Raw genomic sequence first — 13,186 nt, forward strand, 5'->3', positions numbered from 1 at the left:
TGACAGTAAGAACTGACCCCACACAAACCGAAGTAGTAAGGTGAAGTAGGGGTTATGCACAAATACGCTGTCATAAGAATTGACGACTCCACATATCCCAGTACCAGAAAGATATACATAAAAATATATATAAATTTTGAAACTTTTGAATTTTTTTTTTTTTATATACTCGTCACTTTGACATTTTAAATTATTTGTCAGTTAACCCTGACATGTTCATTTCAAAATAAATTGTATTTTACTAGTAAAAAGTGGAAAAACAGGTATACGGGCATCAATTTTAAAGCCTGGTTGTGGCCTTCACTTTGTTCAAAAATAAAAAACCACAAGCTAAGTGTATCGCTCCGCAATGGTTTTTTTTTTATTCTTGACTTAATCAGTTAGACGCTAAAGCTCTGCACGTTGCGGCTGCAGGCTCTTTAGATCTTATCTTTTTTCTCAAGCTCTGATATCAATTTGTTGGAAAGGCAGAGGAGACAAAGCATGAATTCATACATAAAACACGACTTGTTGCTCCTCTATTGATCACACAAAACATGATTCTTACAATGAACCCGGTGAAGGGTATTTAACCGTTTCCAAGAGGCGACTTGCCTAAAATATCTTGACATGCAACCACACACTAAAATTCGTCTATCACTTAACTCGACTTGACTCAACACTCAAACACTCAATTACTCAACACTCAGTTAAATGACTCTAATTTTAGCTAACTCCACATGCAAGAGTAATTACTATTTCTAACAGAAACCACATCACAAAATTTCAATTATTTTGATATTTTTTAATTTGAATTTTAATATATATATATATTAAACAAATTTAAAAGGTTTTAAAGGTCATTCTTAATTAAAAGTTAAAAAAAAAAAAAAATAACAGTGGAAGAATAAAACATTTGAGAAATCATTTAGATTTTTTAGAATAAGTGGCCTCCATTAGATTTATCAGAATAGGTGGCTTCCAATAAAATGAGCTCTCCTTGTTGCTCTAGGATCAAGAGGGATTCCCTGTTACTTCTCTAAACCTCTAAGCCTATGATCCATAGATATTATATAATGTTGCACCTCATTCAAGGTGAGGAGGGTGGCCTCCTTTACTTCATTTCTATCAACTAAGACTTTTAAAGAGTTCAGGCTTCTGTGATCCATATCAAGATTGTGAGAGATTTTTCAGCGAAAATCACATGGAGTACCATTTGTCGACGCGCTTCGAACCAACTAGTGTGGTTCATCGTCAGGACAAGTTGAAGAAACAGATCTAGAATAGCATGCTAAATAGTCTGAGCGGAGCCTCCAACAGCTAACTAGACCAATGGCTAGTTTGACAATAGGACCGTGGTCAAAATTATTATATTAGTTTAATTAGTAAGATTAAGGACCAATATCTATAAAAATAAATAAAATATTATCAAGGGTATTCAAGAAATATTAATAAAAATATGAGTTATTTAGAATTTAGATACATACATGACCTTATTTTAACATTATTTTTAACTGATTTTTATTTCTTTAATAATATTTATTTTATTTTATTTAATTAATTTTTCCCTTTTATTGTGTTTATTTATTAGTTTTATTATTTTTTACCAATTAGCTTTTAACTTTGATAATTCTTAGAAATTAGCTCTCATTTCAATTAATTTTATATATATCTTTTATGACCTTAAGGTCCTTTATATAACTAATCTTCCATTTAAATTCTAATCTAATTATTTTTAACTAATTTTTCTAACTAGCGTAACATCTTTTGATATTCTTTATTTTATTCTGTTATTATAAGGTCCTTTATGCACCTAATTTTCCTTTTAATTATTAATTAATTATTAATTTTTTAATAATACTTTTAAATATAATTGCTTTATATATTTTTATTTAGACATTTAAAATTTTTTTCATATATTATAAGGTCATGTATTTATCTAAATTCTAACTAACTCATATTTTTATTAATATTTCTTGAATACCCTCGATAATATTTTATTTATTTTTATAGATACTGGTCCTTAATCTTACTAATTAAACTAATATAATAATTTTGACCCCGGTCCTATTGTCAAACTAGCCGTTGGTCTAGTTAGCTGTTGGAGGCTCCGCTCAGACTATTTAGCATGCTACGCTGGATCTGTTTCTTCAACTTGTCCTGACGATGAACCACACTAGTTGGTTCGAAACGCGTCGACAAATGGTACTCCATGTGATTTTCGCTGAAAAATCTCTCACAACTAAGACTTTTCCAAGAAAAAAAATACTAAATGCAAGAAAAATATCCACAATATACATGTTACATTATTCATTAAAGCATCCACAAATGTGCTATGCATTTGGGATCAATGAAACACCTCTGCCACTTTGTAAATAGTGTCTTTCATTAGCGAGCTCCCACTCTGCCTCCACTATTTCATCTTGAATCGTTTGGGGGAGCTCATAGTACCTAGGTGCCAAGCTCTCTGCCTAGATCTGAGTCTCTACCCACATCTGAGCTCATGAACACCCATGCTTCTAGTAATAAGCTACGTCACATCAAGTCCTAGCCCTTTGACATGACATATTGTCTTGCAAATAAAAAACTAGACTAAGACACTTGCCAAAGGCCACGTAGGGCTGCTAATACTACATGGAGGCCATCCAAAGAGCCAAAAAAATATGAAAAGATGAGTAAAAAAACAACAAAGCAATTGATTAAAATATTCTTCTATTACAATTTCTCATAATATCATACAATCAAATTAACGACTCTCCAAAACAATAACATTAATCATCAACATTTACATAACATTAAAAAAACATATTTACAACGATAATGAAAAATGAGATTACAAACGAATTAGTATATTATTATGCTTTTAATTTATTTATTTTTATTGCGTCAAGAGAAGCTCTACACATCAACAGGAGCAGAGATGGATGGATATTATCCTATAATTTTACATTTAAAAAAAAAATATTTACATTAACAAAATAAAATATAATAATAATAATTAGATTAAAAAAAAAAAAATTTCACTTTAATTCTATTAATTTTATATTGAAAAATAATGTAATTATTATTTTTTAAAAAGAGATGTAATTTTTTTACTATTAAAAATGGAGTTGACAAATAACATGTAAAAATATATGATATGTAATTCATATTATATTCCATTGACATGTAATATTTAAAACGAATATATATTAATAGTTAATCATAAATAAAATATTTTAATGTCTATATTCAATAGCATAATTTTGTATCAATTTTATATATTAAAAAAAAATTATTTTTAATATGGATTAGATATATAATTGATAGGTAGTTTTTGTGGTTGGTTTCTTGGTGATATTTTATTCATCATTTTGACAAAATTGGTATATTTCCATATAGAATGTAATTCACCTATCTTTTATGCTATACTAGAAATTGCACCATATGTTGTAAAGAAAACATTGTAAAGCAAAAATTCGAGAAGAATCGTGACGTATAAAAATTCATTGAAGATAAAAATTAGTAAACAAAATGTCATTCAAAGCTAGAAGATAAAGGGAAATCACTTACATTATGCCAAATTGACAGATTATATAACCTTTCCAACATAGATCGCCTCTTAATCTTCAAAGATGGTCTTTGAAGTTCCAATAACAAATATTTGATAGATTTTGAAAAATTACAGGTAATAGATTACATCACATAAGCTACATAAAATAATATTAGTTCATGAACATTATGATGGTTATTTTACAAATCTAAATTTGTATTATAAACTCACAAATTTCATATTAGATGAAAATGAGCCAAACGTCAAATCCCAATTATTCATAACTTTTGGTGTAAATTTTGCAACTTTGATGGGAAACTCTAGTGCAATGTAATTGATGATGTTCAATATCTCCAATGTTTTCTCTAAGAAGATCATAAATTGTAAAGAAGCATTTTGAACTGTAAAACAACGTAGAATTTTTATTTTAACATAGGGTTAGTTTTATTTATTTTTATTTTATTATTGGATGGATTCTGATTCGATGGTCACCTTTCATTGATTTTTAATTTATGACAACACTTCCATTTTTACGACAAATTTTTTTCTTTCTTACAAATAGTTCTCCCTTTTCAACAATTTTATAAATTCTTTTATGTTGACAGGGAGTATTTTCACTTATGTAACATTCACAACCTTTGATTTTAAACATGGTTATGATCCAACTGCATGAAAGCATTACTAATGTGATTGGTACACGTTTGATTAAGTCATTGGAATTATGTGATTCCTGTGAACCCGAGAACATTTGGACTCCTGTCAACCTCAATATCTTCAGTTTATTAACTCCTATAAAAAGCATCTATTGCTTCCAATGTCCTTCATAAACATGCAATCCACCCCTAGGAGCCCTCGTATTCTTTCCATGAATTTCTCAAGACGACAGAATGAAATGAGGAAGTACTTAAATCACCTCATGTAGTGTACTGGAGAAGAAGGATGTTCAATCGAATGCATTTCCTTTACCTGGGGAATTTTATCAAGACCAATACTTCTAGTTGGTTTGCTAGATGTAGACCAGTAGAAATTAACTACAACTAATTGAAATTTATTCAAAATGTAATCTTGTAGGGAGTTTGATTCAGGTCATCACTTCGTGGTGTAGAAAAATACCAACTGACATTCCTATCCAATCCAATGATGTAGCTCAGTGGTAAAGTAGCATGTCCAATTATGTGAAATGGTCATGTAACACTAATAGAATGTATGTCCATTGTTGTTTTCTCTGCATCATCTCTCTGCCAAAGGCTGAAAGTTCCCATCATCTACTCCTAGGGCTAGTGTAAGTGGCTACTTATAGTAAGGTAAGCCATGTTGTGAGTGCCTCTTAAGAATGCAAGAAGGAATTTATAAGATTCGGTGAAATCCAACTCTTGTGGATTTTGCTTCAAATCTGTAGAGTAAAAAGTATAGTTCTAGAACTAGAAGAGTCTAAGAATAACCATACCCAACCTTTTCATTTCATAGTTATGTCAGAGTATGCACTATGGGCAACATGTTAGGCGCATAAAGTGGAAATGATTTGCAAAATTGTAGGTGCACTTGGTATGGCTAGAGTCTAAATTAATTATAGGCTTGGTTTAGAGAGTTAGTGGCTTTGTTTTGTTGTTTTAGGGACAACCATAGAAATCATGTTTTCTATATTTATAAATTAATTTAGGAATTTTGATTAGTGAATACTTCCCCCCTAGAAATGCATACATTAATGACTAGAAGTGAGAAGAACGAATTCTAAGAAAATGAGTTTATAGTGATATTCTATGTTCATTTATGAGTGTCGAGATTTCTCTTAACAACCAGTGGTTTGAGAATGTATTTTAAGATTTCAATGAAATAAGATTCTATTGGAGCAATAAATTGCGTATTTGCAAATTCTGGATAGTCTCCAACAGACAAACAAAGTTGCCTCTCAAATTCTGTCTTTTTGTTGATTTCTGTGTTTTGTTGATTCTTGTACATTCTTGATCATTATTTTGGCATATAAGAGAGTTTATTTTATAAGATAACATTTCCAAACATAGGGTCGGGTAGAACAACCTTGTCACTTATCACCTTTTCATAGCAGCTGAATATCAAAAACCTAGATGCAAACAAAAGGAGGAACCTGAACTCTCAGAAATGATGTCAAATATGACCTTTATAGACAAAGTAAAAGAGAACAAGAAGGAAACCAATAAAAATAAAAAAGCCCAAAAGTAGTCTAACAAGTATGGAAATGATTATCTATCGGATTTTAGCAATGACTGGAAATCGAGACTATCTGTCAATGATCAACAGTCGACTCTGATTGATGCTTCTTATTGTGTGAGTTTGCATTGTGCGGTGCTTTATGTGAGGCTTTGTATGAACTATGGTTTTGTCAGGGTAAGTGTTGTGTAACTATGATTCCATACGTATAACCCTGTAGGTAAATGTGTAATACTCTCATACTTTCTCACTTGATAGTTACATTGATCAATGTAAGAATCCTCACCATGCCCCTAACACCATGCAAATTTTCTTTCATCTTTTTCTTAGCTAAGGAATCTTCTATTATCCAAGTCCTAAATTTGAGTATGATTAATGGGATCCACTATCTCTCTTATGGAATGAAATTTCACTATAATATGCTTTGTTTGTGGATAAAACTTATGCAAATGCATTACAATTGTCACAACAAATAAGCATAGGCCCATGGTCATGTCCAATGTTTTTGCATAACTACTCCAACCAAACAACATCCTTGGAAACATTTAAAGTTGTAATGTACTCTCATTCAAACCTAGAATAAGCAACCACTTATTGTTTCTTACTTTACCAATTGACAACTTCTTCAAAGATCATAAATGTATATGGATTGTCCACATCCCTAGCCTAGTCAATGTCAATAAACCCATGAATTTGAAGCTTCTTTCTTCCACTTCCTTGATACCAAATGTTGTAGTTATTGTGCCTGATAGGTACATAAATATCCACTTGATATCTACCCATTGATCACATTTTCCATGTACCTACTTACAAATCACATTGTGTGTGCAATATTGGGTCTTGTGCACACCATTACATATATAAGGCTACCAATCTAACAAGCATATGGCACTTTTTCTATCCTTACTTCATGTTTTCCTCTTTTAGGACACATGTGGCTTATAGTAATCCATCCCAGAGAGATCTAGTGTGTTTTCCACATACTTTCTTTGGTTGATATATAATTTCTTATCACCTCATTTTACAATCAATAATGTAACTCACCTAAGTCCTTGTCAATTAACTCATGTGACAATTTGGATTTATTCTCCTAATAAAAATAATATCATCAACATATATACTCAGATTTGTTTCAAGGTGAGGTGGACATTTTAGAAAAGATGGAAGCTAATTTTTTAAGTTGTAATTTTTTTTGGAAAATTTAAACATATATGAATTGGACTTTTGTGAATAATTATCATTATAAATTTTACTATATAATTTTTGGTTAACTTGTAATTTTTTATTGTTGAAATTTCATTTTTGAATATATAAATGGATTTAGGAGTGAGGTAGGGGAGGGGTTATCTATGGTCGTGGTGGAAAAAAAGTCATAAGAGTACTCATGGGGTTTGGGAAATATGAAAAATAATTAAGAAAAAGTGTGTCTTCTACAAGGCATCCCACTTGCCAAATAAAATAAAATTTCCTCTCTCATTGTGTTGGGAGACTCTCTTATTATTATTCAGCACATGGTTAAAGATTCATCTCCAAAAAAAAAAATTGGATAATCCTTAAAACATATCAAAAAGAAAACAGAGAATATCCTATTATGAATTATAAGCACATACTATGAATTATAAGCACATACTACAGGATAGTGATAAATTATAAGCACATACTACAGGATAGTGATAAGGAAGCCACTTTATATTGGATGTTTTTGTTAAGGGAAGATAGTTCTTTCAGTAGATTTTATGATATCTGGCTTCCAAATCTTCAAGAAAAATAACAATTATAAATAAAAGCAAAAAACAGTGGTATGCCACCGCTGGCTCTTGTTCTATTACTTTTAATATTAAATAATATTATAGTATTTTCACGAAAATTTTGGCCTCAACAGCGCCACATGCAAAAACGTTACACATCAACAGAATCGAGTTTGTTCACGTCGTTCCATGAAGTGAAGAATAACAAGCAAGCAGTGTGGGTGTGATTTTAGACCTACGACTTTTGTATTTTCAATCCATGTTCGACAAGAGATTGTGGACTGAATTGTTTGGAATTAATAATCCTCAACATCCCCGTATCATTTTCTCGAATGAAATAATGGGTCTCGATATGCATAGATCCAAAGTGTTGTTGCATGTCTCCTTTCTGGAGAAATATGTATTGAAGATGTTGATAGCTTTCCTCCTGTAAAGGCATAAGGTAACAATCGATGGTATATTTTAGGAATAACTCAAAATTTAACCCTTACGAGAGGTCAAGTAATTAACCTCTTTCCTAATCATCCGATTTTGATTTCCAGATCCATGGTTAATAGATGAATGGAACCAACAAACTGAACAAAGCAAAGCCGAATCTCTCGAAGTCCTTGTTCCACACACGAAAACTTAAAGAAAATAACAGTCGCTTCAACATACGGATATTTCTTTGTCACAAAGATTTAAACGCCTGCAAAATAGACGTCACTTAAGCATCGATTTAAACGTGAAATTTAAACCCCTGGTGGCGATAAAAGCAATATAGTTGCTTTGTTACGCCTTTTTCACAACGCTGGGGTAATGAATCGGTGGCGAGCTTCTCACAGATTCGACACACAACTTATTCCTTTACCAGTTCAAATCTACAACACAAACCACAGAAGTTGCTCACAGATTCCGCACACAACCTATTCCTTTACATTGTTAGGATTTACAACACAAACCACACGCCTGATTCGATCCACCATGGTGAAGCGATTCAATCCACCGTGGTGAGTTTTGGCTGAAGAAGAGAGAGAAAGAAGTAACGCAAGAGATGGGTAGTTTGAAAAGTTAGTTATTGATAAGGTGCTCAAAATTATGCTCAAAAATCAAAGTGTCATAATTTTGTTAAACTCAACTTCATAAGGAAGAGCTCCTCATTCTGATTTCAATGGTGCGAATGGTACTCAAATCCGAGCTTGTATGTAGAAGTTAGAGCAAGTCTCATGTTTGACTTAAACACATGACAAGATTGGATAACGTGGTAGGCCCTTTAGCGAATGAAGTGGCGCCAAGTGGCAGGCTTCCATTAGCCCCCGCATATTCAATTGCAAGTTATCATATGCAAAAAGCTATCATGAATTGGCAAAATTGCATACAGTTAAAAGGTCAAAATGTGCACGAGTATACTCAGGTGTATAGGAGAAGAGCTCTTATGCTAAGAGTAGACTTACAGTCACAAGATACTTTGTTGAAATACATAGAAGGTTTGCATAGCTATCTTCGACATACCATTCTTATGTTTAATCCCATGAATCTTGATGAGATTTGTGTTCAAGCTACACGCCTCGAAACAAGAGGGGAAAATGTACAAGAAGAAGGTAAGAAGAAGCCATTCCATAGTGGTGAAAAAGGAAAGAAATCTAAAGGAAAGCAGAAAAAAAATGGTTTTGTTAAGAAAGAAGGGGAGAAACCGTGTGCAAGAATTGTTCCAAAGAGGGACATGATAAAGCGCATTGCTGGAAGCTTTATCCTGAATTAAGACCAAAGAAATTTAACAATAAAAAGAAATATAAGATAAAGTACAACAAGACATGGGTTCCAACTCAGGGGATGAAACAAAGATTGCAGCCACAGTCACTAAAAGAAAAGTCGTGGCAAAAACAAGCAAAGAGGAAGTCATGGCAAGCACCAATGCAACAAATAACTCCAACAACGCTTCAAATAAAGAAAACAAAATTGAGTTATTCCTTATTAGAGTTATTTTCACACACACCAAGATTGATACGCTGTTTGACCGTAGATCCTAGGCAAATTTAATTTCTACAGACATAGTCAAGAAGTTGAACTGGAAACCGTGACTCATCATAAACCGTATCCATTGGGTTGGATTACCAAGGATGAAAATCTTCAGGTCACAAGGAAAATGTGTTTTCAGGTTTGCTATTACTGGCAATTTCATTGATGAAGTCGAATTAGATGTAGTGTTGCTAGATATTTCTCGAATTGTGTTGGGAAGCCTGTATATGTATGATCAGAAAGTTGTTTTCCATATATTTGAGAAAAAATATCATTTGTTCAAAGATAGAGTGGAGTATATTGTGAGAGCCCATCATAGAAAGCTTAATTTGTCTTTAGCAAGCACAAGGAAAATGAAGCAACTGGTCAATTCCAACAATAATCTTGTGCTCCTTATGATCAAGCAGAAGAATAACACAGAGCGTGAATCCTTTGCAGGTTGTGCCGTGAAGCTAAAAGCTGAATTGGTTGATATGGTCAATCAATATGGAGATGTGTTTCAAGAACCACAGGGATTGCCACCAAAAAGAGGAAGGGAGTGAAGTACGACAAAATCGGCCCCCGGTGAGATTAGGGTTGCGATGTGATATCACAATCGTAAATTGCAATACTGCACAGTCCCACATATCCAAGACCATTGGTTTTCCTCTGATTATGATATCCGAGATGAGATAAGGCTATAGGCTCCAGTTAATACTCCCGTTGGGTCCGCACACATCGCAATCGCACATTGTCGCATGTTCATAGACCTTAAGCTCGTCGATCCTTGCCGATCGTGATTTGCAATTCATCCGACATAATATGCCTCGCCACACAGTGAAATTTTCGCCCAGTTAGTGGTTTTTAGGGCCAATTTGTAGGATCATGCCGGATGTGGAGCATTTTGTGGAACGAATAGTAGAAAAACTAGGGGAAGTCATAACTTCTTTAGTTCTTATCCAAATTAGGTGCAAAAAGAGTCAATTCTAGCAGTTTTGACTATTCTAAGTTCACTGAGACAGGTTTCAAAGGCATTTGAGCATTGTAAACACACTTTTGTTGTAATTTTGAGCATAATAGAGAGGCCCAAACATTAGAAGCTGGACCTAGGAGACATAGGCTAGGAGGGGTGAACTCCTCATTAAATCTCTATGTTGTGTGTTGTATTTTGATGTTCTTTGTTGTTATTTTGATGCTATTTAACATATGTTTTATGTTAAATTGTTTATAAGATTTACATAAAAATCTTTCATGGGAATCAGTTAATTAAGCAAAAATAGTTAATCCTTAAGCACTTGATAAGAAAATGATAATCATCTTGGGTTTTACTCTGAATGGAGAATTAGAATAACATTACTAATCTGACCCATTTCAGATCAGTTATTAAAACAAGATTTTTTATCAAACGGTAGAAAATATTTGGATCGTCTAACATCAAATCAGACGAGCATAATGAACACAACAAAGACTAGAAGGAAGTTCGTTCTAGAATGAACGCCTTAGGGCATAATTAAGATGTTATTTCCATCAAACCTTTAGTTTAATTCTTCTTTATTATTGTTTGACCAACCCCCAACAAATAAGTCAATGGGCAGACGAGTTGGTATTGCAAGATCTAGCAATCGTTAGTGCGACCTTTGGGACCAAGTTATGGTGGTGATGGTTGGTTGGTGCGACCAGATTATGGAAACAAGTCTGGTCAAGAAAGTATGCTTCCTCTATGTTGGAAGAAGAGAAATTGAGAAATGATTTGTTAGTGGATAGATCGCCTATCTGGAAATGGGCTCAGGAAAATCAGTGGTTAATGGGAAATCATGTCTTTTGGGAAATACATGATGGCACTACTACTTTATTTTGGGATGATAAATGGCAACAACTACCTCAGTAATTTCCAAAACAAATATTCACTCTTTACAACTTTTCACTACAAGTTCAGGGGTAATGAGGTTCAAGATTATTGGATCAAGGAACCTGATGAAGAGGAATGGAGTCAATGGAAATCCCAAGATGATTAGTTAACATTATCATAGGGTTTGTCATGGGATACTTTTACACAGGAATCACTAGAAAGATGAATTTGATTTTCTCAAGGCAAGGACATTTTGTGTTGGAGTAATCACCCTTTAGGTATGTTTACTGTAAAAGAATCTTACTATTTTGCAACATGACATGATACTTTTAAGTGACAAGATATTTGGACAAAATATTGGATGGGAGTTCAATGGCCAAAGGTGCTGATGTTTTTATGGTTAGTTGTTAGACGCAGCATCCTTACATGGGATGGGATAAGAAAGAAGGGTGTTGAAGGTCCATCCTTGTGTCCTTTTTGTACACAAGTTGAAGAAACCATAAAACATCTAATCAATACTTGTGTGTTAGCTTAGTAGGTTTGGCTCTTGCTTCTTTACACTTTTGGTATTGATAATCAAATCCCTAGTAATCTAATTGAGACATTGGTTCAATGGAACTTTTCAGCCTACAAAAATCCTATTGTCAATTGAGCGTGGATATCGGGCTGTAGGGTTTATCCTTTGGAATCCTTGGAAAGAACAAAATCCCAAAATTTTCAGGAATAAGAAATGCATTGTCTCAATTACTAGGGATGTGATTCTTCAAAATATTCAAGAAACTCTTCTAGTAGCTTCCTTGTTGACAGATGACTAAAAAGTTGAGGGCTATGAAGCAAGCATTTTGCATCGACTTAACTTATCATAGAACATGTGTACCCCTTCTGATAAACCACCTCCAGAGATGGTACTAACATCACATACATCCTTTATACCCCCTCCTCGAGGATTTGTGAAACTAAATTTTGATGGGATTCTAAAGGGAATTCAGGAGTAGCTAGTTAAATTCAATATTTGCATGTGCACATTGCAAATTTTAACCAAGCCATCATTCATTGATCCGAGAGACTCATTCTACAACCCAATGTGAAAGCGATGTGAAAGTGATGTGTAAGTATGTCCATCCCTCTTAAAATAATAATAAAATATTCTCTAATAGAAAAGCTATGTGGGCCATAATAAAAAAAGAAAAGAAAAAGATACTATGCATATTTAATTATTTGTCTTTATGACCTAATATAATTCCATGTAAAGTAATTAGAAGTAAAAAAATATGTGAGTAGGATGTTTAAACTTTATATTTTTTAAAATATTCAACTTTATATATATATATATATGAAAATATTTTAATGTTATAGAGAATAAAATATCCAATATAAATTATGAGTAAACGCTTTTAATATGAATTAATATTGACATAATAATAATAATAATAATAAAAAGACTAAACTATTTGATAAATTAATTCAATACACACGTTATGCAATCTCTATAACATTAAAAAATTACACATTATTTTTCACATTTTAAAATAAATTTAAACTTACAAAATTTAATTCAAAATTAAAATAAATTTATATTAAACAAATATAAATATGTGTTTAACGATAAATAAGTTTGACATTAATTGATCATGAGCATACCAATACTCCAATCATAAATACGCATTTAATGAAAGATGAATTCGAATTAACGAAGCCCCTGAGAACATTTATTACATGACTAAGAGCTCAACCAGGGGAAAGATTTATATCACAAACTCTACAACTTTAAAAATTATGTTTTTTTCGTCTTGAAAGTCATGGAAATTTTGGTTATATTGGGAAAGATTTATATTACAAACTCTACAACTTTAAAAATTATGTTTTTTTTGGTCTTGAAAGTCATGGAAATTTTGGTTATATTTTGAAAAAATC

This window comes from Pinus tabuliformis, chromosome 7 (assembly GCF_031772625.1).
Source record: "Pinus tabuliformis cultivar Carrire ecotype Pingquan chromosome 7, CPIR1, whole genome shotgun sequence".
Taxonomy (NCBI): domain Eukaryota; kingdom Viridiplantae; phylum Streptophyta; class Pinopsida; order Pinales; family Pinaceae; genus Pinus; species Pinus tabuliformis.